This window comes from Temnothorax americanus, unplaced genomic scaffold (genome assembly GCF_048541705.1).
Source record: "Temnothorax americanus isolate GAGA-0224 unplaced genomic scaffold, ASM4854170v1 Scaffold9, whole genome shotgun sequence".
NCBI classification, from domain to species: Eukaryota; Metazoa; Arthropoda; class Insecta; order Hymenoptera; family Formicidae; genus Temnothorax; species Temnothorax americanus.
In genome coordinates, this window is record NW_027509812.1 from 3,624,204 (window position 1) to 3,649,350 (window position 25,147).

A 25,147-nucleotide genomic window follows, 5' to 3' on the forward strand; every position below is an offset into this window, starting at 1 on the left:
TCACTTTCGTTCGAGCTGGGTAGGTAGGTATAGCTCGTCATCGTAGCTGCATCACGGTTGTACCCGTAGACTCTCGACACTCTCGGTCCCGATGCTAGCGCGATCGATACGACCATCCCCCGTCGTCAGCCCGGCCGATTTTTTTCCGTTCGACCCTCGCGCTTGCGCGCTTGCCGCGGTTTCCCCTTTTCGATTCCGAGCGTGCGGTAGTTAGAAGAGGAGGGTACCGCGCCGTCACCTGAAGCAGGACCGAGCGAACGGGCGACCGAGTGAGTAAACGCGTGGTAATAGTACGAGGCGAGGGTGGAGAGGCAAGGTGAGGCAAAGCGAGATAACGCGAGGAGAGGAGAGAGGAGAGGAGAGGAGAGGAGAGGAGAGAGAGGGAGGGGGAGAGAGAGGGAGGGAGAGGGGGAGAGAGAGAGAGCAGAGAGAGCAGAGAGTGGAAAGAGGAGAGAGTGGAGAGAGGAGAGAACGGAGAGAGGAGAGAGTGGAGAGAGGAGAGAGCAGCTAGAGGAGAGGAGAGGGGAGATCAGGTGTGGCACGGAAAATGAGGACAGAGGGGAGCGCATCTTTATTATAGCCGCGCGTTTCTGCCATGCCCTCAGCTCTCGAACCAGGAACTCAGCGCTGCCAGGAAATCGCCAATACCAATTTTGGAACGCGTCAATGTCGACCGAAATTCACAAACGAGATCTCGGAATTAGTAGGGAAAATGTAGGACCGCGCAGCTCGATCGATCTCTCGAAAAACATCAGGAGAGCAGCAGGAGCGCGAGATTAAATGTATTTATGTATATACATTACGTTGGGGAGGGCACGGAAAGAGAGAGAACGAGAGAGAATAAGAGCAAGGGTTAGAGAGGCGGGAAGAGGTTGACGCATTACGCGCGGACGACGCGAAACGAGCGTGGGCGGTTAATTTAACGAGAGGCGGCGTATTATTTTCGAATGGGACGTAAGGACGCTCCGCGAGAGATATCCACGCTTCCCTGCTCGCGTCTTGCGCTTTGCAAGCCCGTGAGAGATAAATCTAATGAGTACCTGGTAGACTTTTGACATTTATTGCAAAGTTATTCGACGCACCGCCTCGCGCCTGCGCCTTCTACAAAAAAAACGTCCTACACATTTATTTCTTTTATGATACGAGATCTTTGATTAATTTGAGAAATACGTTATTTGAGATTTATGTTTAATATTAATTTTTCGATATATTTGTAAATCTTAGTTTCGTCTAAAATTAATATATAGATATGAAATAACAACTTAATTTTTCATATATATATTTGGTACTGGAAGCGTAAAGCGCGATTTGATAAGTACAGTAAAATATAAAACGGATATTTTAAAATTATGTGTGTGTGCGTGCGCGCGCGTGTATATATGCCGAGAACCGAATATGGAACCGTTAAAGCAAAACCAATGTATATTGGTTTTGCTTTAACGGTTCCATATTCAGTTCTCGAAGGTGATTCAGGTACCGTTGACCAAAATTTCGGTGTTTCCATCTTCTATTATTATTGTTTAGTTTTGTTATCTTAATACAGGTTATTGCGATAAATATTACCACATGCCTCAGTGGTCGAATTGGTACGACCACCCTTCACGGAATGAGGGAAGTTCCAGGTTCGAATCCTGGCTGAGGTAATATTTTTCGCAATAAATTTAATTTAATTATTTAAATGAGATGCTATAATATATAAGTATCGAAAGATTACATAAATTTATAAGAACCAAATCCTTGGTTAAAAATACGTCTTATTGGTGATAATCGAACCAAATCATGGTCGTATTGTCTTGACGATTGTATGGCCAATAGAGTCGATTAATATTTGTTAAAAAATATTATTTTATTATTTATTTACCTTTGCCAAATATAATGTATATAGGTAACGAAAATTTACAACATACGGTATACGAAATATCTAGTATTAATTTTACTCTTACTATAAAATCGTATTTTATACATATAAATATAAATGCATATGAGATGAGATGCTATTACATAGGCGATAATTTCGATAATGTGCCTTTTGTCAATCTGCTTTTACACACACAATCACGAGACTATTTGACGAGGAAATTCAAGTTCTCTCAGTAGCGTTAATTTATAAGCTTGCGAGTATTAATCATTTATGCTTACTTGTCGTTCTTTTTTCATTGTTTAATGAAGTAAATGAAGACAATGTTGCAAAAATTATAATTGTTACATGGAATTTGAAAATCGAAAAGAAGTTTTTATCTTATTCTTACTCTTGCTTATTTTCTCTCAGGCATTTGTAAACTGAAATTGCATAATAATTAACAATATATTAATTAACACATAAGAATTAATGTATAATATATACAGAAAAAAAGAACTTCATCAAATTTATTATTGTTCTTTTTTACAAATAAAGAGGATAAACACTCGCCTACACAAAGAATTGAACAATATTTCGTTAATTGTTTAGTGTAATAATAAATCCTACTGCATCGTTTAAGTAATAATGGATTTTCTATCTATTCTAGTCTATTCTATTCTATTCTATTCTATTCTGGGTGACAATAGTACTAAGAATTATATCGATTGAAATGTGACGTCGAGCAAATATCGCCAGTCAAACAATTCTTTATTTGATTTCATCTCTTGTGATGAAAAGTCTCAGAAATTTTTTGTAGATTTTCTAACCATTTCTTAATCGTTTTTAGTTTTTCTGGTTTCAGTTTTTGCATTCTTCTAGGCAAGCAGAAATTCTAAAGAACAGTTGACGATGAGTTGCATTGCATTTACTTAATTGCTCAATGTCGACGTTCTATTTTCCTCGTTATTTGTTCGGTAATCATCTTTGTTTATTAATTATTTGTGAAATATTTTACAATAACATTTTTTAAAAAGAATAGCTAAAAATGGAAGAAAGTGAAAGACTGTCTTAATTTTTAATACGTGTCGTTATAATGACAATGGATGAGTTGAATTTTAAATTAAAAATTTGAAGTAAGTTACTTCTATTTACTCATTAATTTTACTAACTTTTTCCAATTACCTCGAAACCATGTATTTCATTGCCTATGTATTTAAAATACAATAACAACGAAATCGATTTTGATATGATGAATACCAACAATTTGTTACGCGTTGCTATCGTTGTCACAAATAATTAAAAAAACGAACAAACACATTGTTTTTATGACTAAAGCACAATGTGAGTATTAAAACTTCGAATTATCATGAAATGAGTTTTTTTCCTTGTTTTGTCAAAGTTTGACTAAATTAGCGAAGACAACTTTTATTACGTATCTTAAAGGAAATTCTCGCCGCTTTCACGCACATATGTATACACGCGTAAAAAATATATTACTCCCGAGTTATCAATGTTATCATATCGCAATTTTTATATTCGTTAAGATTGTAGAGTTATTTGGTAAAGACTTCCAGTGCGAGTGTAATCCGGAGCTTTCAATTGGCTTATTTCGATTAATGTCGAATACAACACGCGTTTTAGAACCACAATGTTTACATTGTAAATCAAATTTTCCTTTTTATTTTAAAACCGAATAAATCACATTTACTTCACCAATCAAATAATAACAAATAGAAATATTAATCGACTCTGTTGGCCATTATTATAATCGTCAAGACAATACGAATGAGTTAATATTTTTCGCAATAAATTTAAAATTATTTAAATGAGATGCTTATATATATATATATATATATATATATATATATATAAGTATCAAAAGAGATTACATCAATTTATAAGAATCAAATTCTTGGTTAAAAGTGCGTCTGGCATAATCGAACCATGGTCGTATTGTCTTGGATAATTACAATGGCCAATAGAGTCGATTAATATTTCTATTTGTTATTATTTGATTGGCGAAGTAAATGTGATTTATTTGGTAATATATTTTACTTCAATCTGACTAAAATTTCATTCGATTTAGACGAAGCTCAATTTAAAACTTAAATGTTAGAATATTTAAGAAATTTTAATGGGTTTTTTAAACAATTTCTTTGGACAATAGTTATTTCTGAAAACGTAAATCTTCAAAGCGCATGAGCCAGGAAAATTCTTCTTCGCGCTTCTTACGTAAGAGAACGTATGTATACAACAACGATAGTTTGAGATTGCGGAATGACAGTTTGCATTGATCGTCTTCATTTTTGCTTATTCGAATCGATCGAGAATTTGACTCGCGGTGTTGCGCTATACATGTGGGAGATATTAGTGTATCTTGTCAAGATTTTAACATGGCGATCGATCGAGTTGGAATTCATTAACGCGGCGGTGTGGAGTATACTTATGTTGTGCGCGTGCGTGTTGTGTGTGTGTGTGTGTGTGTGTGTGTTCAAAAGTCGAAATCGTCGTTCTATGGTTGAAATTTGGCTCGATCCGTTCTCCAAGCTATATATTATAAGCATGCTACAAAATAATACATGGCCATGGTGATGTCCATGCATCTGCAACTGGCCGTGCAAGCTGAACGCGTAGCGTTTGAGTCCTCTCTCTCTCTCTCTCTCTCTCTCTCTCTCTCTCTCTCTCTCTCTCTCTCTCTCTCTCTCTCTCTCCCTCTCTCCCTCTCTCCCTCTCTCCCTCTCTCCCTCTCTCCCCTTTACTCTCTCGTACTTGTTAGCTCGCTTGCTCGCGCGCGCGTTTCTCTCCGTTTCTCCACTTCTGAGTTATATTTAGGTGAACTCTGGTATTATCCGACGGGCTGACGGACGTACAAGCGGATGGACGTACGGACGGATGTACGAACGGACTCGTCGTACCAACTGGAACCAGAGGGCTTTTACTATCCTGTCCGTTACGTCTGACGGCCCGTGCGACACGGTAGCTCACGGGTCCAGTTCGATGGATCGATATACGTCGACATCCGGTAGGCGCGATGGTCGGACAATCTACGAGTCTATCTCGTTGCTAGATCATGGCCGTTAGATCGATTGACCGAAATCAATGTTTGCTGAACTTACAAGCGGTTCTGATAATCACTGGAAAAATGCTGCAGTGAGCGTGATAGTCGGGTATTACCGACGAAGAAGAGACCTTACCGAGGCAAAAATAAGCGTATCGACGGATACTACAGTCACTACAGATTATATTTTAGGTTGGCCAATAAGCTCGTGCGATTTTTTATAAGTAAAATTTATAAGTAAAAAACCGCACGGACTTATTGGCCAACCTAATACAAATTGAAGGATGTTTCGCGTGATTTTGGATGATCCGTTCGTCTCGAAAATTTCGCGGCAATATTTCGCGATTTCTTTTCTATTTATTGTTACGCGTCCGTTAGAATAACGCGTTACTAGGTAATGTTTCTCTTTATTTCTGTACTTATATTACTTTACATTACTTTATACATTATACCAGCTGACCGCAATTGCGCTGATTTCGTCATGGCATAATTGAATTGTATCATTTGTTGGCCCGCGCGCAGTATAACATTAAAGCCGGCACGTTGCGGCGCGGCGCGGCGGTAGGGCTTCGAGCTCCGTGTCGATGGATCGATACGTCCATCTGTTTCCTCGCCGCGCAATTCCTAGCGTAGAAGCGAGTCGAATGTTTTCCGTCATTCTCGCGTCACCACGCGATTCGATCTTCGATAACGCTAACGATAAACGCCTCATCACGTTAGCGCTTGATTTTTCCAAAAGGCGGAAGCTAATCGGTCTCGGCTGTCTTGAAGATGATAGATAACCATCTTAAAATAATTACACAAATTATACAGAAATTAATACAAAATAAATTTTTTAGAAAAGCTAATATTTTTTATTGGCTTTATAATACAAAATACGTACCTATACCAGCGCTACCTCGTTCACTGTCGCTCACTTGGTGGTCTCCACTGTCTCAGCATCTGATTACTTACAATTATATAATTCACCGCGAATCGAATGCTAAAGAATTTGTTATATTTCTGGCTATCGAAAGATAAATCCGGGAATATAATGATATAATGTTAACTAATTTATCTTGATGGTGTGACAGAATCTATATTTTGTTTAGATAGGCGGAATGGATGTAACAAAATATTACTGTCTCTTAAAAAATATCTTTTTCATAATGTTCTTTTATTAATATATAGTTTTGCAGCAGACTTAACACAATAAATGCACTGTTCTCCTAGAAATATTTCTCATTTGACTATCTCGAAGATTCTCTTGAAAGTGTATTTCTAAGTTGTTGCGTGTACTATGTCATTTGCTTTTGCTTTTGCGAATTAATACTTTCGCTATCCTCTGCTTGCAAACTGAAAATATCTGTAAGAACAACAACAATGACAGTTTTTCACATTTTCTTAGAAGAAAGATAAAAAAAAGATAGTACCAAAGTTATTTTAAATTTGTGAACAACGCTACGTTTCTCTAACACAGAAACATTTACTTATTTTTAGCAGTTTATCAAGAACTTGTAAAAAAACATACATGTATTATGTACTTATAATGACTTATGTAAAACAATATATATACAAAAGTTAGTATTAATAATATAAATTATCATAAAAGTATAATTTATAATAGGCATGTGTAACAAATATATGTCTATTTCTATTTTTTAGAGATATATGTGAGATATCTTTGGTATTTTATAATTTTTTTTTTATTATCTTTATACTTAATAATTGTTCTATTATAAAAGGAAATTTAGATGTTATTATAAATTCCAAATTTTTGATGTATGATATGTGTGCGCGCGTGCGCGCGTGTGTTTCCTTTACAAAATTTTAAGTTTCATGCCGTAACAAGACACATAAACATATTGAGACAACACGTATGTACATCGCTAGATATTGACTGTGTTTCGATATTCACTGCATCACTGGCAGTACTGAAAATCTACATGTATATAGTGCGTATTTGGTGTAAACTGTAGATTTTTCAGTACTGGCAGTGAGTATCGAAACGCAGCCTTCGTAGTATGTAACGTACAAGTAATACTCATCAAATACTTTGGCAAAACAGAGTTAGACATTTGTAAAGACAAATGATAATAAGACTTTGTAAATGCAACAGCAATTGCTTATCATAGCGGAATCTGTCAAGTCTTTTGACCGTGCTCTCGATTACTTTCGTCTACCTATAATAAAACGTACAAAATTATATAGTATCGCCTTGTAACGCGTGATCTGTCGTAACGTCTGTAAAATCGGACGTACGTGTCTGTGGAATCAGCCATACCGCATACAACCGGCGCAACGGTGCAACGGCGCAACGTGATCCTTCCGTTGATCGGCGAAGCTCTCGCGTAAGCTTCGCGTCATCGTTAATTGTAGATTTCACGCCCATGTTATTTCAGATTGATAAAGCAGCGCAATTTGCAGCCGTACGTACCCCGTCGAAGGTATAGAGACTGTCGTATGGCAGAGACGCATCACGGCGCGTTGCCATTTTCATTACCGCCCGCCCGCGTTACACCGCTCAATCGCTGACGCTGCCGCCGTCGTCGGCACGAGCACGAGAGACTGACATTCGGTATTCGGCACGCCGTAGTCGCCGTACGCTACGAACGCTACGAATGTGACAGCCGGACTCGAACGCTTCGGTTAAGGTCGAGCGGATTCGGTCCCTCTCGGATTTAAATATCGGCCGGAAATAGGACATATAGGACCTCCGTCTTCCGTTCATCCGCGCAGCATCGTGGAAAATGGGTACTATAGGTAGTAGAGACTGCCGGGGGAGGTTCTTTCGATTCTTTCTCAAACGGGATTGCGCTGGTCGCAGACTAGCAGAATTATTATAATATATAACAAAGCAGCATTTCTGTATTATTAAGTATTAAACTTACCTTCGCAATTTCGTAACTTGTTCTCCAAGACCGAGGAAATGTGTTACACTCTCTCAAAGATATACATATGTATATATCTATATACAAACTGTGCTAAATTATTTTTTACATGTATATGTATTATATGGATTCTTTGATTAATCTGGTATTATTCATTTGGATATTGAGATACGGAGTATGCGCGCTCTGAAAAGTGAGGAGGAGCCAAACGATGCGCGTCGTTATAATTGAAGAAACAAGTGGATGGGACGAGCTATGTCACATTCATTCTTATAAAAGTTACCTTCGTCGTGGACAAATCATTATTTTCCGCTGCGTCATAAATATGCTATATGCTATAATACTAAGTATGACCAAATAAACAGATTGATAGTCATCAGATTATCTAGATCTATATAGATAATCTGATGACTATCAATCTGATTATTTGGTCCTACTTTTAGAAATGATAAATTTATATGCAATACTCATTTTAGCTCGTGTTACCGTGAGCTGCTCAGTTTAATCTTACTAAATTATATAACTATATATAATATATCGTTTCCATACATTCGTTTATCGTCTTATTTGCCAGTACATAAAGATCAGATTTACAAATAATCGCAGGATGTTTATCGTTATTTTCCAAATTCGCGTTGTTAATATGTCATGATGAAAAGAGGTGCCGGCATCACACAAGGCAGAGAATGCGTGTCCGGTGCATTTTTATGCGTCAATGATGCATGAGCAGCGCACATATCGAGATGAACGCTGCGATGAATGGACTTTCGAGCTATTTGATTCGTTTGGATTGGAATAGTTATATATACGCAGCGAAAACGTATACATAGCCACGCGTGCGCAACGTTAATTCCGTATGTAAAATGGCTCTCTCCCTGGCTGGAATTTCGAAAATGCACATGCGAAGCGAGCGCGCAAACCCCTCGATTCGTTCGCGATTCCTGATAATCATTTGATCATCGACAACTTTCTATCATCCTCACCCGTTGGTTCTCTCTCTTTCTCTTGTCCTCTCGTTTACGCGATCCTTCACAACCGAACAATATCCAATGAATATCGCAAAATTGGATGTTTGATCCGATATTCTTTAACCCAATTATTCGTTCACGCAGAACACACGCATGTGATAAAGAAAAAAAATCAAATCTTTTACCACTACATATTTTTTTCAAATAGAATTTGTTTCGCTTTTATTTTTAGCTGGACATTATATCACATTTAATTTTTGTGGAAATTGTAATAATATATGTGTAAGATACACGTTAATTTTCGAGCTTGTAATTTTGTTTGTATATCTTAAGAAAAAGTCTCTTTGATTCGATTGTAGTGCAAAAAAGTACAGCGTATGTATTGCCCGAGTCTCTTTGATTCGATTCTATATGAGTAGAATTATTTATTGGATTATCTCGATTTTGTATTGTCGCGTATACTTAAACTTACTGATATATTGAAATTGGCGTCAAGTATTTCTTGCGGACAAAAACATTGCAAGGAAGAAACGTGACAGAATCAATCTATTGCAGTTGACAAGAAAATATATATCATTATGTTATCTACGATCAATCTTTTTTTTTTTTGCAAATTACAAGGGAACACACGCCCTATCTTCCTCGTTGGACGTTGATGACTATGATGGACGTCTATCGAGGCCACGTTTCCTTTAGCGCACTGTAACTAACTTGAAAGTTTTCTCATCTTATCAGGAAAATTAACCCTAAAGCTTCCGAGAAGGGCAAGCATTGAAATTAAAATGTTTACGCGGTGTGTCGTCGCATTAATTCCTTTGTCGAATTTCTATATCTCGTTTTTCACGAAGCCGGTCGAGAAGACTTTTCGATCGTCCTGAACGATCATAGGAAATTACACACGAGACGGGAATGAAGCCGGCCGATCTGACGATCGCGATTGCGCGAAATAGCGCAAGGCGAACGAAGCTTTACTCAGAATTTCGAGGAACTTTTCCGTATCGATCGTACGCCCTTACGGAACCGTAGCCTTCTGCGTATCTTCAACTTTCCACGAACTCGATTGTAAATTTTCCACCTCGAATATTCGAACTTGAGGTGGCAGTGGACTCCACCAGATGCACTTTCCGCGAATGACCGGAGTGTGCGCTGGAACTTACGGTTTATCCGCGCAGAAATTTATAATACACACATCGCGTGCCCGAAGTCAGCTGACCTGACTAAAATACGCTCGCGCGACTTCTCGCATCCTGAGTTTCATCCGGCAGTAACTAATCCGGTTTAATCGATATTGGAAAAAATTTTTTCATCATCGACAAATCTATATATTACGATCAACGGTGTTTAGAGTGGATCAGCTCAAATGCAGATACTCTCTTTATCACATTATATATAATTATAGTCGCTATAGTCGCCATAGTCCGTTACTACCGTTACTTTCTTTAGATGACTAAGGTCCCAAGAGAAGGTAATGTCGTTTTACTAATAGCGCTCTTGCAATATCGTAAGGTGAAGTTAGATTGCACCAGCGGGGATAATTTTGCACTAATGAATGAAGATTGTAGTACAGTGTAATTTATTATAGTTTCGATGTGTGTGTACTGATCCTTCTTTTACAAGAAACAGAGATTGTGGAATTGGTGTGATCGTCGCGTGCCCATTGTTGGGAATAAAGGGAGCATTTTCCCGTATCGAGAGTCGGACTCGATCGAAATTATATCGGTTTTTATCAGTTTTAATTGTTATTTAATAAAAGGTCAAGAGGGAGAGAGAGAGAGAGAGAGAGAGAGAGAGAGAGAGAGAGAGAGAGAGAGAGAGAGAGGGGCGGGAGGGAGGGAGGGAGAGAGAGAATCACATAGATTACTATTACGTTTAACTGGCATCAAAAATTCGCCCCGGCTAAAAATGCGAGCGATTTTAACCGTGGCGTTGCTCTTGCTTTTCGAGTGAGGTTCGGATTTGGGTTTTGCCGCAGGGGTATAGGTGCGCAGAGTGAACGTGGATCGATCCCCCTCGGCGCGAGTGCGAATGGGGGATTGCGACCGAGTCGCCCTCTTCGTTACTCGGTATCCTGCCGTGTTCATCCGTGAAAACGGGAACATTTAAAGGGTGCTACGTTGTCCAACGGAACAAATCGCAATTTAAACACAATTCGCGAGTATCGGTATCGCAACAGCAGGCTCGTTTGCGACGCCGATCTGAAAACATTTTTTGGAGGGAAACAGAAAAGAAAATTTAGACGCGGATTAGAAAAACAATCGGCATGTTCGTTTTCCATGGATGATAAAAAGTAAACGAGTCTCGCTATCGGCGCGATAGTCGCGCGAGTCTCATTATCGGACGCGTTTTATTAGACTTGGTCACCGCCGCGCCGTTATAACTCGAATGTAGGTTAGCGGCAACGGATCCAAGAGAAGGGATGCCGAGTTTTCTTCGAAAAATCAATAGACATTTCTGCTCCTGGGTTTCACCTTGTCGCGCTAATAACGCTTGCCGTTAACTCGCTTCCAAAGATTCGTATCGCAGACATTCTCTATATGAAGGACCTAATAGCTAAGCTCATAATATAGGGAAGATCTTTATGCAGGACTACTACTCTTAAGTTTAATGATCGTAAAAGCAAAATCTTTATTCCGTTTGATTACAATAAGCGAACGTTTCAAAGAATATATAAAAAAAATATCTCTTGTATGTTTACATATATCATCATTACCAATATATCTACATATATATAAGGCGATTTTTGGCGTGACTCTGGTACAATCGAAGTGTACCAAACTGTACCAGAATGTTTTTGCGTGTTTGGTAATTTGTGGTATAGCCGTTTTGGTACCTATATAGTTGATACCATGCTATATACCAAGTAATGAAGCAGGGTACCTGTTGGTACTTGCATATGTTGTTGTTAAGTTGCATATACACACCAAATATAACACAAATAGATGTAAGCAATATATTTTACATATTTATTTTGTGCAAAATTTATCTTAAACTTGGTATTTCAATCACAGTTATTACCATAAGGATAAGTTTTCAATTAGCGCGTATAGAAAAGAACCAATATGTTTTAACGTAATGTTACGGTATTAACAGAATACGCTCTGCTCCTATCAATAGCAACCTTGGTACATGTACCAAACGCCAAAAATCGCCTAATCCTTATTTTTGAAAGCATACAATTTCCGTTTGAAATTAAATAAAAAATAAAATTGATTTGCATCATAATTTGCTGCCGTATAAGTTGTCTTTTACATACTATCAAAATTCTCTCTCTCTCTCTCTCTCTCTGATTTACATAAAGGAATAATCGGTTCTAAATTAGTCAAAGAATTTGCAAATGAAACCCGTGCCGGGCGGAGTTTGTAAACACACACACACACACACACACATTTCATGTAGATATAGTCTAAGATTAACCGCAGAGCGCGTGCATCTCACAATAACTCGCTTCACGATATAGATTTCCGACGCGGTAATCGTGGCGCGACAACGATGATAATGTGTCGCGTATGCGAAAATAAATTCGCGCAGCCTTACGTACGCGTATACGCGATAATTCGCGAATGGCCTTATATCGATCATTGGTCGATTGTTGATCGTTGGTCGCGAATCGAAGTTGTGACGAGGTCGAGCGTGAAGAGATTCCGTTTACCTTCGCAAGTACGCGTTTCCACCTGGCTCGTACATATCTGAGGAACCTGTACTGTCACGCTTGCACGGTTCTAGCAATCGCCTTTGTACCTTAAAACTACCCAACTGCAAAATATAAAAATCAAAAACTCGCGATTGAGGGAATACCCTGTATATTCTTTCTTCAATTTTCTTTCACGTCTTTTCTTTCTCAATTGATTTTATCGTCATCCTCATCAGGATTGCCGCTACTCCAACAAGCGCTATTATTAATTATACTTTGCTCTTAGATTTTTATAAAGATTTTATAAACAACTCCATTGTATATGGGTAGGATTATTATTTTTGACAAAATTTGTTTTTACGCAAATATCAGTAGACGAGTAATGCGATTAACAAAAAACGATTAAATATAAAACTATTTTTTATCTCTTTCTATCGCTTTCATATTTTATATTAATTTACTGTTACTGCTTTCACATTTTTGCTGCAATTTTATATATCGTGGTTGATATTTCACTTACTTTATATTCCCTATGATTACTTAATACGCCTATATGGAATATGACTCTAAAACAAATGACTCGTTCATCAGATTTTCTGAATAAAAATTCCTTAGCGGCAACGTCAAAGAATTATTATTATTAAGAGTTGTTTTCAATATTGTACATAATTCTTAAATTAAAAAGATATATCGAAGTCTTGAAACTTGATGTGTAATGTGATCTCATGATTTTTGTCTGCACTGTGTCTGCATTGTAGTACTGCTATAAGTGTACACACACATTGGTAGTTCAATCACTCAACTATCATCAGAGGGAGCATGAGTTCCATTTTTGGCGGAAACATTTGAAAATATATAATTGTAAAGGGTCTGGGGTCCTCTGGATATGATGTTTGTAATATTAAATAACATAATTATTTATAATTGAACGACGCATAAAATAAGGCACTACATCGTTTAACGGTTCGCGTTGCAGAAGATCTCGCGACTACTGCCAAGTTAACGTGAGAGACCGGCTGTGCGGTATGCATCTCGGTGTTGTATCTTCGCACTTTGCACCGTGGACGTTACAACGTGTCAATACATTTTTCTCCCCGCGTTCCAGTTTGTCCGCATTTCGCGTGCAATCAGCGCAGCATCATGCCTCGCGCGTCGATATCGCAGTCCGTTGGTATTACGGTTAGTTGGTATCCGCGTCTGGTACCGACATCTAGTCGGTACTACAGAGTGTTGATAATAGGCCGTTGTCACCGCCGCTGCTCTTACCCATCGGAATTGCGCCCGTCGATAATTCGTACGAGACGGAAAACGAGAACTGGAAGAAGCAAGAGCGGAAGGGAGGAAGGGAGGAAAGAAGGAAGGAGAGAAAGAAAGAAGGAAGGAAGGAAGGAAGGAAGGAAGGAGATGACAGGGAAAAGAGGCTGATAGGAGAGGATGTAGGGGTTGGTGCAGGATAACGCGGGTGGGATCGAGAGAACGAGGGAGGATAGAGTGAGTGGGTAATACAGGGTAGGGGTCGGACGCACTCTTGTGGAGGAGAATGAGTGAGAGAGAGGGAAATGGAGGGAGGGAGAGGGGGGAGAGAGAGAGAGGGGTGGTGTAAGTGAGAAGGGTTCGAGTGGCAGGTGGGAGGGGAAGCAAGATGAAGGTAGGGGAGAGATGAGCGAGACCATGGGGAGATGGAGCGAGTCCGAGAGGGGCGGGGAAGTGAGGTGCGGGTTGGACGATGTCATTTTAGATATTCGATGGAACCTGCACTGTGCGCCGCGCCGCGAGCACGTTGGTAATACTGCGCACACAGACGGTGCAATAAAGAAGATGATGTCTGGGAGAAGAGTATATAGGAATTATACGCGGTTGACGCGCGGGAGATTGGTTCTGTGACTTCTAATTCTGATTACGAGAGTAGATTCAGTAGTAGAGTGCAACTTGTTATTTGATATCTGCTACGCTACGCTACATTACATGCATGCAAAAATGACAATTACAGTTGAAAACGAGCTACTTATATTGAAACCTCAACGTTGCTCAGTATTATTGTTAGTCACCCCTCCTTAAAAATTTGCTCCTCTATTTTATGTCAGAAACAGAAATTTAGAAAAAGCCAGAGAATTCCTAATCAATTATCCATGTTTCTGAACGTAACATTAATCTACGTTAGCTAATTAGCTAATAATGTTTCTGAACGCACCCTTGGATGGTATTAACATTTCCAATTTATACTTTTTGCAAGACATTACAAAGGATTTCAAACATTTTTTCAAACAATTTAAGGAGAAGCATCGAGAAGCATCGCTCCTCTCTTATATTGTGGATATTGCATTAGTAAAGTGTAAAATTAGTAAAAAAGTAGATATATGATATTAAATATTAACATTTATATTTCATTCGTGAAAGTTTGCATTTCTCGCAAGTAATGCCATGTTGCACTTACAGGAATCCGTTGGGATATCTCGCGAACTTTTGTGCAAAGAGACAACTAAATTCTCATTATTGTATAACGATAAATCATATTTTGCTACGTTTTAACAATTACTATTTTAATTACCGTCAAGTTTATTTAATTTAGATCGATACGGATACGATATCAACTAATCTGCGTGGTTGTGGGCCTAAAATAATGGATAGCCGTACTGGCGCATAGGTAAAACTGCAAAAATTTCGAAACTTCCAAACGAATGATACAACGTATAAAGTCATCTGAACCCTGTACGTTTTGTGTATAATCATTATTTTAATAAAAAAATCCTTTGATTTTTCTTTTCTATTGTTTTTTTTCCATCATTTCTAATGTCAAGCGAATAATTTCACGATAAATGATTGAATGACGATAATTAGCAGAGTTGAGATAAATTTTTGCGTTTGCACGAAGTAGTCAACACATTGCTTTATTTTACTTACAATTAGTTTATTTTTACTTAGGGATGGACATGTCGATATTGCATATAGAAATAGATAAATAGATAGATAAATAGACAAAGAGAGAAAGGGAGTGAATCCTCGTAGTAATAGTAACTAGTCACACGTAAAACTCTCGCTCTACCACTACCTTTTCTTCTTCCTCCTCCTCCTCCTCCTCCTCCTCCTTCTCCTCCCTCGACCCTTGCCGCATTCCTCTTTCCGCCTCTGTAACCCTGACCTCCTGTAAAACACACTGAGAAAAAGACTTTTCTGGCGTGTACGCACGAGCGCACCGCCACTTCTACCACGCTGCTGTTGCTGCTGCTACTGCTGGCCAAACTCATGAATGGACCCGTGACTCTATTTACGAGCGCGTGCGATTCGTCCACCACCGCTCCGCTTTTATCGCCGTCTCGCCGTAAGGTAAAGCGCTTTCGGAATCCCCGAGCTCTCTCTCTCTCTCTCTTTCTCTCTTTCTCTCTTTCTCGTACTTGTCGGAGGGTCGCCAGTTTTTCCTACCTACCAGACGCTGACTATATTGCCCTGCGCCGAGATATGTATCGGCCCACGAAATTGTTTTCGAACGGCCGATTGTTTGACAATTTTGGCATACTTGAGAGTTGAGCGTTACCAAAGGTTGGCGAAGAGGAGAAGGAGAGCTCTCTGTTTTCTTCTTTTCTCCTTCCCTCCCTCCGCCGCATCTGACCGTGGATATTTCGCTTTCGTAAATAGATCTGAAAACGCGGCCGCAGGAAATGTTTGCGAACGCCGGCCTATCTAAGACGATCGAAACGCGCTCGGCGGACAAATCGATGATGTATCGAGGTATTGACGTTTCTTCGTAACGATATGAAGGATCAAAGTGAAATTGATACGTAAGAGAGACATATTAAGCGTCACGAATGTCTTCACTTTTAAATGGCCGAAAATGTTCATAACATCTACGGAATGTTTTTCTCACAAATAATTATATGCCCCGATTTTTACATTAGTTTCTTCCCTGAGAATAAGAGTTACTATTAAGTTAGAGAATACATGAGATAGAGGAAATAGTACTGGAGCGGTACACGAAATTATTATTTTTTAAATTAAGCATTAGTTAATTATAAAAATTAATTTGTAATTTGATAATTAATTGTAAACTACTAATATACACCAACAAATTCAGGATAAGTTATTTTTTCACTTACACATACTTTACACATTAAATTTCTGCACGGAAAAAAGGATTAGCTATTATAGTAAATCTACTCGTGAAATATGGGGGATAACTAACATTTTTTGCAGGGAGAGCTATAGCAATAGTAAATCTTAGTAAACAAATAGTAAACAAAATCTTTTTGCAATTATTATTAAGTAGCAAAAGGGTTCAGTAAAACTTTTTGCTATTGCAACGAAAGGTTTTGCTATTATTGCAAAATTATAGCTATCGCTGCAAAAAAAAATGTTAGTTATCCCATATTTTACGAATAAATTTGCTATAGTATAGATCATTTTTTTTTCGTGATGTATGTATCAATACTTATTACTTGTCTTAAGGTATGAATAAACGTATCTCTTCCTCCACTTCTTTCTAATCTTTGCCTCCGATCGTTATTGTTATTGCGCCAAGTTTACGGTGCATGTAATTTGTCACACACATATATAGGAGGCGTATCCCGCGGACCTTTAAAGTAAGATCGTTAATAAGGAGCGCGCAGTTAAGGCCCACCGTGACCTACGGTAAATTTCATCCTGCCGGGTTTTAAGTCTGATTGCACGGCGCGAATAACTAAGGATCATTAATATATCTCACCGGATTATAATTTATGTCGCGTGACCGACCGACCAACCACCGACCGACCGACGACGCAACGGTGCGCTAACGTAGTGGACGAAAGTCTGCCGATAAAACCTATTGATTTGCGAGATCTGTCTCTTTAAAAAGTTATAGTTTCGCGAAAACGGGCGAATCTTATTCTAGAATTCGCATACGCTTATTGTTAATTGTTAAAGCATGACGTTTTCTTGCGATATGATATTAGCAACGTGCTACAAACAGTTGTGAGAATAAATATGTATCGTAAGCACAGTATAAGTACATACAGTAGGGACACTGAACTCTTTTAGGTCGTGAATTTTTAGTGCGCACGATCGGTATATCCTACAGAGAATATGGCGGCCTGTATGTATGACAAAGAGAAAGATGCTTCTCTCTCTTTCTCTCTTACAGCCTCTTATCCTACAGAAAAGATGGCGGCGGTCACGTGACCTAGGACCTACTGTGTCGTAAGCGTATTTCGATGGAACTTTGAAGCTTTTTTTTTGTTTTTGTGGTAGGGCCGCGATAAGGTCTCTACTTGGAATATTTGTCTTCCTTTAAACTTGTTAGTTGTTCTGCTAGCTCGTGAGACAAGTATGAAAACTTGGGTTTGATGAATCTTGGTTTGCCGAATAACAATATATACATCAAGTCAATTAGACAATATATCGTTGCGCTATTCATCCCGTTCACAGTGTATGCGGCAAAGCAGTGTTTGCGTAAGATAAATCAGTTAAGTGCTTTCTTCCATTGCGCGATCGCATGCGCTGATGCATGTATATATGTTACATATATTGCGCAAATATGCGTTTACGAGCGTGTGCATGGAGAAAAATTTGCAGGATTCTCAAACGATTATGCAATAGTTACATACATACATGCATAGAGACTGCGAATTGGAATCTTTAAAATTTAATTTAACATCCTCTTTTTTCGATTAGATTAATTCTTGGATATATAAGAGATGTGTTGTGTGTGTGTGTGTGTGTGTGTGTTGTGTTCTTTGAAGCCTTGCAATTTACTACTCTGTTATGGGATTTCCAGCTTTTAATCTTTTCTTTTTTTTTAAGTAGTAAAATTGGCTTTCATTTATTTTTAATATTAGTATTAAATCTATCGGAATCATTTTCTTCGCTATGTAAATTGTTGCAAACTTTTATCAGCAAATTATATGCTTTTACGGTTTAAAGAATGATAATTAAGTTTTAGCTACAGCCTTAATTAATCGATCTCAATCAAGCGATTTTATGCCTGTTTGTAAAATATAGCCTGGCTTAAATTAGAAAAGAATTTATTTAGATGAGGATCGACCAAGCCTAACTAGAACCAACCAATCTTGATACGACCGATAGGTACTTTAATAGGTTTTGATAAGCTATGATTTTTGCGGTCGCGTAATAAGCTTGAGCGAATCTCGCTTACAATTAGCTATGTTAACTAATTAGCTAACGTATTAGCCAATTAGCTAACATCACCCGAGTGCTGAAAATTCTACAGCATATGTTACGTACTTACACTATATAGATTTTCAGCACTCGGGTGATGTTTCTGAATGCAGCTTATAGGGTCTAGTCTATATTCACAAAAAAACTTAACGAAGAACGACCCGCGAGGGATTCATTGTTCCTTTCACAAAACATTCAGCAATTGAGCCATGCTGTTAATAGTAATGTAAACGAGAAGATATATCTTTTAAATGTTACAAAGAACTTTGACCACTGTGTGTGTGTGTGTGTGTGTGTGTGTGTGTGTGTGTGTGAATGGCACTGAATATAAGTATATTAATTGGCATTAATGCTCTCGGTGTGCATTTCCTTTATGATACCGTGATTTCTTATAAATTCCATTAAATACGAGGAGAGACGCATACACATTATGTATAATAGATACTTATATCGTCGATGTTATTTGTTGGATATATTAATATCGATCCAGCAAATATATCAGAGATAAAGTATCGATATAAAAAAGATACGTGATATATCGAGAGATAATTATCGATGTCTCGAAGCGTCATAATCTCTGATTACTGCGTGCTTAATTGCCATGCGTTATTATCGTGAGCTTTCGTGCTCGTGTTCTCGCGGCCGAGATAGAGTCGAGCTTGAAAACGACTTTATCGCTGATAAAGATAGCCTTATCACCCCCGACGCGCCGATAAGACGTGTCGCGTGAAACGATTGCTGATGTATTCGGCTTTCTTTCTCTCTTTCCGCTTTATTAGCGGTCGACGGTCATCTTAGGTTCAAAGCTACCGATATTATATATATATATATATATATATATATATATATATATATATATATATATATAATGCGCAACTGCGTAAATTATAGAAGAGAAAATTGTCCTTCAATTATTCCCAATATTTCCTGACGGACGCATCGTTTATATATTATAGTTTTCAATATTTTATATACAAAGGCTGCCGCACAGCACACAGGCGCCGCTGGACTTTCTCGTTGACTAGGAGCGCTCGTTAATGCCTCGACGAAGCTACTCGGCGAAGGATACCCAAGGTGGGGATCAGGAAACGAGCAGAGATCTGACGGGAGGTTTTACGATCGTCTTCGAAAGCTGCGACTCCTGTGTGCACTTCCGGCCTGAATTCTTAAACCACTGCCGGACAGATTTCTTTACGCGGAAGACGAGTATCGTTCGAGATTTGCTTCACAAAAACGCGATTTAAGAACGAAATCCTTTCATTTATTGTAAACGCTTTTGCTATGAATTGTTCGCACTTGTTTCACAGACAAGCAACAGCTTATTGGCTTAGCTTAACCATTAGAAAGCGAAGTCCGAAAAAAAATCTTTTGACATAAAGGTTATATGAATGAATGTTAGAACTCACGAATGTTTATATCGAGAAATAATATTTTTTGAAATAGCAAAGTTAAATATAAAAAACATATGTACCTAAAAATATACACGCATGTATCGAGAAACACACCGTGCACTTTCTTACAAGCTTCCTAACGAATAGTGAATAAAGTTATTTTTTTTTTTTTTACTAAAATTTCTGTTACTGACCCTTCTAGCTTTTTTGAGAAATGAAATGATCCAAAACGGAGATCTGAATTGAAGTTACCGATGAAGATTACACTTGGGATAAACTATAGAAAGACGCATCGCATGATACATCTCAACATGCAATGTTGAACCAGGCGAAATCGCGCGTTGTTCGTGTACAGTTATGGCACGATTCTGCCTAGCTGTAACTCCGAGAAAGAGCCGGTGAAAACCGTATTACACCGGCAATGTGGTGCGGCAACGAGATATACCAGGATGGTTGGCTCAATTTTCCCGCCGTACGTTCCCGCCACTCTCGTCGTTCCCGCCTTTCGCCTCCGCGACACCAAAAGTTGTTTCGCGGGCGCGTCTCTCTCGCGTTTCGAGAACCGCGTCACCGCGGAGTGGTCCTGTGAACTTGGCACACCATACCTAAAAATCTAAAAGTTTTTTTAGAGTTTTGACTTTTTTTTGAATAGTTCTACAGTTCTAGATAAGCATTTTAAATAGTTTCGATGATTAATTACAAAAAAATCGAATTTGAAAATATGGTGCGCTAAGTTCACGCAGCGCACCAAATCGTGAAAATCAATTATTTCTTCGGAGTTCTAGTTTGTTTTACAATAGTTCTACAGTTCTGTATCAAATATATCAATAGTTCTAGCAATTAGAAGCAAAAAATCGATTTCTGAAAATCCAGTGCCCAAACTGTAACACCTGAAAGGTAACAGTTCCGACCGGATCGTATTTTTGCGACTTTTCCACGTAGTTTTGCAAGAAATTTTAATCACTTTTCAGTAATGCAATTATTTTAGAAATAAAAACTATATTTAACACATAAGAAGAAATTTTTATTTAAGAAAAATTTCTTTACGTTCTAGCCGATCTGATAAGAGTTCTGCGTAGCGTTCCCAAAATTCTACTAAAAAGTCATATAAGTTTTGTCTGTGAAATAATTATTTTTTAAGTTTTTGCCGTTTTTAACATTTAAAAATCAACTTTTTGACATTTTTTGACATCCTTATAAACAGCGTAAACACTAAACAGTGTGATACATTTGATACATAAACTGGAACTTGAATATTTATAAAATAATCTGTTTCGCTCTTGTCATCTGTAGAGGCATATATATACATATATCGTACGTATATTTTGTGTTAAATCGTACAAAATTAATAATGCGTTCGTAAATTCGTAATTTTTATTGTTTATTACAAGAAGTCTATTATTGAATCTTCAAAATACTCTACTACTGTTTGCAGCTTTGTTCGATTCGGATTTACGATTAGACGACAATTTTTGACTGCATCACATGTTCGCGCTCGATTTCCCATTCTCAATGCCCTATGCCTATGTCTATAAGATAAAGTTCTAAGATGAAATTCTAGAATTGATTCGAGTGGCGTTGCTCGGCGATTCGGAATCGGAGGCACCTGTTAACACAGGCCACCTCAGTGCGCCAGTGACACCGACATCCGGGGACGATGACAGGTGCGGTAGACTAATCGGTTAATTCGACAGCTCGTGCATACGCGTGACTTCCATTCGCCTAGTGACTCGTGCCGATTGTTATCGGTCCATGAATTAAAGCGCTGATATTATATATGGACAATCAGGGAGGGATGCGGCTAAACGAGCAAGCCGCGGAACGGCAAAACATCCTTATACGAGTGCGAGGATGCCTGTGATTATATTAACATGTTCGTACTTTGCTTTCGATACGAGATAATTAAATGCAAAAATACAAAACGATGTTCTAACGATTAATTATAACATTATTCTCGGCATGTGCAATGTACATCGGCAAATACCGATGAATTTACATGCGGATGTACAATAGAAACAGTTATCATGAAGTATCGAGCATCAAGATATGTAAAAATATGCGGAAAAAGCACAAATACAGACACGTTTTAGCAAAGTATTTACAGTGTCCGAAAATTTTTGCGCTTTCTTTTATCTACGATCCAACGTGAAATTTGGATTCTTTCAACTGTTAGTTACAGAATAATAACTATTGAAAATTATTCCTTGTATATGGGGCATTCCATACGTATACCAAATCGACTTGGGTCTGACCCTCGACCTTTTGGATTCGATCCGCGATTTTTTATGTTATTGTTCCAACTCTAAAATGCACTGATTTTTTTTTAAATTTTTTTTTATAAATTTTATTTACTTATAATTTTTTAAATCAAACTATCGTTGGCCACAAATTAAAAATCTGAAAAAATTTTCAAAAATCATATGTTAGATATCAAAAAATTTTTCAGCCTTGATCCAGAGTGGGCTGGTGTTTGCTCCTATTTTTTTTCGAAAAAAATATTGAAAAGAATTTGAAGCAGAAGTCAGTCCAGAGAGTATAGGCTGTTGCTTGAATATTTCTATGTATAACACAGGATTTTTTAGAATTTTTTCAAATTTTTTCGAAACGATTTTTTAAGCAAAACAAAAAAAAATTGAGTCAAAAAAATCTAAAAAATTCTAAAAAAAGCCTGTGTTATATATAAAAATGTTCAAGCAACAACTTACAGTGGACTGACTTCTTCTTCTAATTTTTTTAAATGTTTTTTTTTCGAAAAAGCTTGAAAAAAATAGAAGCCAACGCCGCGTGCCGGCCCGCTCTGGTTGACCCAGAGCTTAAAAATTATGATATCTGACATAGGATTTTTGAGAATTTTTTCAGACTTTTAAATTGTGGGCAACGATATGTTTGTTTTAAAAAATTATAAGTAAATCAAATTTATAAAAAAGGATCTAAAAAAATTCTGTTAAAATAACAAAAATCGCGAACCAAATCCAAGAGGTCGAAGATCAGACCCAAATCGATTTGGTATGAAATGCCCCATATACATATGTTTAATATTTTATTATATCTTACTTGAAAAAGATATAATAATTATTTATACATGTGTAAAAATTATTTTTGCTTTTAACAAGTTGCAAGAACTTGTCTTTATTAATATACAGCTTGAAAATTTGTAGCATGATATTAGCAAGACTTACCGATACTTTTCTTCATTTTACGTAGTCGAGTATCGTCTGATACCGACGTCGATACGAAGCATCGATATCTGGTTTCGTCATAACAATCCTAAGCCCATGCCTATATATAGAATATCTTCTAACAACCTCTGAGAAAACAACTTGAAACACTTTACGTGGGTCATTCTGCATATACATAAATATAAAAATATATAATACATTTATCCTCAAACGGCGCTTTAAGCCGCAAATTTAGCTCATAGTTTAAGATCGAAGAAGTTAAATTTGGTCTCAGTTACAGTATCTTTCTCACTCTGTTATCTCATAACGAGGAGATTCTATTATGAGATGTAGAATGAGAAAAATTACTGACCGAAACAACTATCGTATTCTCAATCTTAAATTGCCAGTTGTGGACTTGCCGGCGAGCGAAATCTCTCTGCGGCCCATATATATATAGATTAAATATATATATATATATATATATATATATATATATGTATATGGCATAATAATGGCATTTTGATGGTATTTTGCGTGTAATTTCTAAAAGAGTTTATCGGAAGAAGAAATTTTCTCGGAGACATAGAAAATAATTTTGCATTTCTCCGATGTTAGAGCATCAACGTTGTAGTTTCATATTATATATATGCAAAATGCAAAATTATTTTCTATGTCTCCGAGAAAATTTCTTCTTCCGATAAACTCTTTTAGAAATTACACGCAAAATACCATCAAAATGCCATTATTATGAAAAATACTTGTACGTAATTGACTTTGCGCCATATTATCAGAAGAATTTAACAAAAATAGGGGCAGAACAAAGATATTTAGTAATAAAACTTATCGAGGTCTGAAACATTGAAACGAAGCGGGCGACGCGACGCGACGCGTCTACGTCGCGAGGGCGAAAGGCAGAGAACCAAGTAGTAAGTACCGAATGCGGGCGGAAGTGCGCAGCATCGTGCCAAATTCTAAATTCCCTTCCACTTGGCGGCCGTTTTCGCGACCGCCGGTCACGCGGCCGTGCATGCGCGCCCCGCGTTCGAATAAGGTGTGCTCGCGTCGCGTCGCCACGGCCTCGTCGAGCGAGCAAGGACATTCATTGGCCACAATTTAGCCGTCGTGCTGTACCCAGCCAATCGTAAACTCGATCGGCACTTTTCTCCGTGTTGATCACCGTCATCGTCGCACATTTACGTAGCAACTTTCAAAGCGCAACGATATCGGCGCCGTAATACACGCACATATCGCGTCGTGCATGCGTGACGCGTGACACGCGCGATATACGCGCGTACACGTCGAACGAGTCGCGTCGCGGACGCGAACGCGTAGAGCGCAGAGCGCGGGTTTGACACGAACGGCGGTGGTGGCGACGACGCGCGGGCCGTTTCCGTGCTTGACAATGTCCGCGCATTCTCGCGCCGCGTCGTGCCGATCGGTTAAAAGTCATCTCCACGTTACCCGTATACGACTTAGCCGCTCTCTAGCCTCTTGGCATAACGACCGGATACGTTGTGCCGGTCGACGGAATCGCCAACGTCAACGGGAATTGCCAACGCGCGCACGCTTCGTCAGGACATTCGAGAGGCAACGTTTCATCTCGATCTCATGCACTTGTACACACACACACACACACACACATTTATATCCTATATTGTATGTACAATAAAGAAACTTTAGCTACTGTCGTTTTCATTAATCCGCACACAGCGTGTGCAGGTTCTCTTTGATGGACAATCGAATAACTTGGTCTGAGATCCGAGAATGAAATAATTTAGAACGGAGGATGTCCCGATGAACTTATTTTGCGATTTCAAGATTCTTCATAAAGGTCTGCATCGATTCACGGAATTTCTGTCGATTTTATCCAACTACGAAAAATAACTCGATAAAGTACTATTACGATATTTAATACATTATATTGCACCGAAAAACAAAATTTCTTAAAATTGTGTGGAAGGAAACGATGAGAATATCATCTATATATATATATATATATATATATATATATATATATATATATATTTGCAAGATTTTTCCACGCGGTTTTAAATTAAAGGCGCGCGCGGGTCTGATATCGC

At 38.2% G+C, this 25,147-nt stretch overlaps 1 protein-coding gene and 1 long non-coding RNA gene across 3 annotated transcripts in view; one reads left to right on the top strand and one right to left on the bottom strand.

Moving 5' to 3' along the window:
- Positions 1-25,147, top strand: part of Tara (SERTA domain-containing protein 2 taranis) — a 90,341-nt gene that overhangs the window by 4,948 nt on the left and 60,246 nt on the right. The gene's annotated exons all lie outside the window — the stretch shown is intronic.
- On the bottom strand, positions 4,868-7,991 carry LOC143907991 (uncharacterized). 2 transcript variants are annotated; one of them, XR_013260020.1, is made up of 5 exons: positions 7,140-7,991; positions 6,913-7,060; positions 5,782-6,243; positions 5,337-5,684; positions 4,868-4,974 (listed from the first exon to the last, which is right to left on the bottom strand). It is a non-coding gene; the product is annotated as an uncharacterized LOC143907991 (long non-coding RNA). The 2 variants fall into 2 exon arrangements; XR_013260021.1 differs by lacking the exon at positions 4,868-4,974 and having other exon boundaries at positions 5,360-5,684; positions 7,140-7,705; positions 7,769-7,783.